The sequence below is a fragment of the Penaeus chinensis genome, chromosome 10 (genome assembly GCF_019202785.1).
Source record: "Penaeus chinensis breed Huanghai No. 1 chromosome 10, ASM1920278v2, whole genome shotgun sequence".
Lineage (NCBI taxonomy): Eukaryota > Metazoa > Arthropoda > Malacostraca > Decapoda > Penaeidae > Penaeus > Penaeus chinensis.
In genome coordinates this window covers 15,896,509-15,901,508 of record NC_061828.1, presented here as the reverse complement: position 1 = coordinate 15,901,508, position 5,000 = coordinate 15,896,509, and the positions used below count along the sequence as shown (strand labels likewise).

The window sequence follows — 5,000 nt, the reverse complement described above, 5'->3', positions numbered from 1 at the left end:
GGCATTAACTAAACCGCATCACGTATGTACCAAAATTTCAGTATTGAAACGCCAACCCCTTTTTCTGTACATATCATGTTACCCAGATGACAAACTGCTGAAAAAGGTACATTCACATTTCATATATCTATTATTGAATACTAATTACCGTTCGCTTTAGAATCTGCATCAATGTTTGAACGCGTGTAATATTTTTGGTCTTTTATGAAAAATAAAATGTCAAATCACATTTGCATTATATATATTAGATTAGAGGTAGGTATGATCAATTGGGGATTTCAAAAGACAGTCATTTTAAAGCGAATTTGGCGGAAAAGTGAAAAGCACTAGAGTAGAATATGCATAAGTAATATAAATATCCTGAAGATGTTATTGTTATTTCTACTTATATTACAAATTTTCATAAGCGTTGGTACATTTAAAAATATGGATATAATTATCTACAGTTTTCTCATTGTTGTCGATGTTACTATCAGCGTTATCATTATTTTCTATTTTCTTCATCTTATTATCGCCATCACTCTTAACATTATCATCATCATCTTTACAGTATCATAATTATCAATATCATCATTACTGGTATTAATAACATTACCAATTCCGTTATCAAATCATTATATTTTTCATCATCGTTATAATTATTATTAGCTTAGTAGTTAATGGCTAGGAATAATGGTTACGGAGCATTTTGATTATATTTTAGTTAATAATGATAATAATGTAGATGAAGATAAAGATGATGACAATAATAGTAACGAAAAATAATGCTATGATGTTTGTGATAACCATACAATAAGGATGATAATATAGAAAAATAATAATGTTAATGATAAAGTGATAATAATGACAATTGTAATAACTCAATTATAATGTCATTTCTAATGATAAAAGTGATGATGATGATAATTATTGTGACTGCTTTCAGTGAATCAGAATAGTCCTATGAAGTAAAAAAAAAAAATAAAATAAAATAAAATAAAATAAAAAAAAGGACGAAGAGAAAAGTAAAGAAGAGAAAAGACAATAGAAAGAAACAATCACTGAATTTACAGATTGCCTCGCACTCTTCTCGCAGCTGATTTTTGTAAACAAAGCAGATTGGCTTTCTGGAATAGATTGGCTGAGATAGAGTTATCTCAATCACTGTGGCTCTAAAATAATGTTTATAATTTCTTTATTCCATTCTCAAAGAATGATGAAGGGAGGAAGGTAGAAAGATAATTATCCATTAAGGACAGACGTTTCAGCTGCTCACAATTGGCGGCCATTTTTATTGTTTACAAATGGGTCGCAAGAGAACAGATAAAAGTAGCAAAAAAACAAACACAAAACATAAATGGAGATTTAAGGAAGAGAGGAAAAAAGTATAGAGAAGTAGAGAGATGGAGAAAGAAACATATATCAAGGAAAAAGGGGAATATATATATATATATATATATATATATATATATATATATATATATATATACATATATATATATATATATATATATATATATATATATATATATATATATATAGACACACACACACACACACACACACACACACACACACATATATATATATATATATATATATATATATATGTGTGTGTGTGTGTGTGTGTGTATATATATATATATATATATATATATATATATATATATGTATATATATATATATATATATATATATATATATATATATATATGTATGTATATATATATATATTCTTAGGTATTGTAGACGACAAACACTCAGGAAGGAATGGTGTACTTGTTGATAATGTTGTTTAGTCTGAAATAACATAAATATATCGATAGATATAAAATTATTTGTTTTGCGCTTTGTATAATTCATAATTCCAAAAAAAAAATACCATTATTCAAAATATCTTTTCTGATTTGATATGAATACATTTCACCTAAATCATCATAACCATTATTATTGCAGTTATAATTGTTATTATCATGATTGTAATTATTATTTTCATTGTTATATTTGTTACGGTTATTGATGTAACTACTAGTATTGTTAATGTTATTTTTATAAATAATATTAACCAATGGGACCCGAGGGAAATCCACGAAGAAAAAATAATAGCAATAACAACAATAACAATAATAATGATAATAATAATAATAAAGATAATGAATTAGAATATGGATCTCATAAATTCGTAATATATTGCACGCATGGGTGTGCCTTTCTGTATATTTCGGTTGTAAATTAGTACCCCATTTTATACCAAAATGAATACGACGGTCACATGGAATATAAATCCACGCATAAGATGCCAATATTATATCAAAATGAAGAGGCGTAAAATGCAAGTGTAACGTGCAAACAGGCGAAAAGACGGACAGCCGAATGAAACACAAACAAAATTATTTGTTAATGGTATTAGCATTACGATTACTACTATTGTTGCTATTATTATTGTTATTATTATTATCATTATTACAATTATTATTATTATTATTATTATTATTATTATTATTATTATCTTCATTATTATTATTATTATTTCATTATTATTATATATCTTTTTATTTCAAATTATTATCACTCACATTACCATTGTTATTATTGTTATCATTGCTGCTGTTGTTATTAACATTTCCAATATCATTGTTATTGTATTATTATTGGTATTATTATTATTATTATTATTATTATTATTATCATTATCGTCATTAATAGTATTATTATTATTATTATAATAATAATAATAATTAATAGTATTATTATCATCATCATTATCATTATAATAAGTAAATAGTAATAACAGAAGTTGCTTCCTATACCTAGAAAACGGTAAAAGTATTTTTCTTGTCCCTATCTCTTTATATATTCAGGAGTCCTTTTTTTTCTTTCTTTTATGTGTCTTTTCTCAGGGATAATTTGAATCTACATCGTCACTCTGAACCTCATCAAGAACTTTAAATCGTTCTAGAATGCCAAAACTTGACAAAATCCTCAGCGCAGGGTAATGTATTTCAAACAAAACTTTGCAACATCAGCTATTTTCCTGTCCCCCTACTGGGTGGTGCCTTCTGCCCTCTCCTCCTAATTTCGTCTCTATTCCTTTCTCTTCTCCTCCTTTTCTTCGACTCTGTGTTCTTTCTTATAATCATTCTTTTCGTTATTATTTCTTCATCTCCATTCCTTCTCGCATACTCTCTTTCTATCCAATTACCCTCTTACCTTCTCTTTTTCTTGTCCTCTGAGCCATCATTTCTTCTTCCTTCTACTTCTCTTTTTTTCTTCAAATGTTTTCTTTCCCTCCTTCATTCTTCCTCTCTCCACCACCGTTTCTCCTCCTTTGCCCATCACCGCCGCTTCGTGTAGCCCCTTTTCCTCTTCTTTCTTCCTCCTTCCTACGCCTTCTCTTCCCCTCTTCTTCTCATCTCCCCCATTTCTCCTCCCTCCATCGCCATCACTTCCTCCTTCATTCCTTAATTCCTCCTCCCTTCCTCCTTTCTCACACAGACACACACACACACACACACACACACACACACACACACACACACACACACATATATATATATATATAATATCATCTTTCCTTCCGTCTTCTCTTCCTCTTTTCTCCACTACTCTTCCTTCACCCCAGTACTGACCTCACTTCCTCCTGTCTACCCTCATCTCTTCCTGTCCTTTTCCCCCTCCATTCTCCCCTGCTCCGCTCTCCGCCCCCATTTTCCTCCTCCATTACCCTTCCCACTCCCCCCCCCCCCCCTCGTGTCACCACCGCCAAGTAAGAAAAAATATCTTGTAGTGTTGGTTGTGACGACCTGTCTTCCTGGGGTGGAACACTACACTCGTTGCTCATTTCCTGAGGGTCGAGGGCCCAAGAGGGCGAGGGGAAAGAAAGGGGGCGGGGGGGGGCATTGAGAAGGGAGAAAGGAGGAAAGAATGGGAGAGAGAGGGAGGGCTGGAGGAGGGTAGCGAGGGAGAAAGAGAAGGAAAGAGGTGAAGGGATGGAGGGGGAGAGAGAGGGAAGGAGAGAGGGTGAAGGGATGGAGGGAGGGAGAGAGGGGGAAGGGATAGAAGGAGGGGGGAAGGAGAGAGGGGGAAGGGAATGAGAATAAAAAGTTCTTGAAATATTATATATTGCGTTAAAAAACAAAGTTACAAAAATTGTAAGGATAGTAGATTAGAAGTGCACCTATAATTGACAGATGCACGAAAAGTAATGAGACTAGCTGAAACAAATAAAATAATAAATATATATGAGCAAAAGGCAGAAACACACAATGGCTGTACAAAGTAGGAGAGTGGACGACATTAGTATCAAATAGCGCTATGGCATTACGATGAAACATTTTTTTTTTTCTTGCAGGAAAAAAGGAACAGGAAAATGATGGTTATCATTTCCTCCATGATGGGAATAACTTACGATGGTTCATATTATAATTTACTATTTTTAGTAGTATTATTTTTACCATGTTTTTTTTCACTGCCGTTGTTCTGCTTATCTTTGTATTTTTTGGTTAATCATTAGTGCTCTAGTAAGCGAGGTACAACAAATAGCAAGGGAAGTACAACAAATAACATAAGATTCCAGGAGTATAAGTTCTTGTATCTTTTATAAGTATTCTAGCAGTTCTCAACATCGCAGTGTTCTGTAACAGTTTCGCCTTGACATCTGCCCGGATCTCTTTGCTGAACTTTCTGTTCTTGGTGAACCCAGTGCACCAAGGCGGCTGGTGTAACTTCTACACTCCCTCCTCCCCTTAGTCAATTACCTTGCTACCTATCTCTGGAGATCCAGGTATTTCTTCAACTTTTTTCTTGTTCGTTTCGTGGATACTATTACGAGGTATACCGTCTCCCCAGGTACTCTGTAGCTTCTTTTTCATCAGACAGTAAGGTATGAGGTCCTCTGCTCTCGATCTCACGATGACAAGGGATGTTGAAATCCCATTATAGCTTTGTACCCTCTGGTTCTACAACTGCTTTTGGCTGAAGTTCATACCATTTTTCGCGTCTCTCTTGATAGTATTCATCTC

General features: G+C 32.9%; 1 protein-coding gene across 1 annotated transcript in view; it reads right to left on the bottom strand.

Annotated features, from left to right (window-relative positions):
- Positions 1 to 5,000, bottom strand: part of LOC125029864 (glutamate receptor 1-like) — a 581,000-nt gene that overhangs the window by 286,405 nt on the left and 289,595 nt on the right. The window lies entirely within an intron of this gene.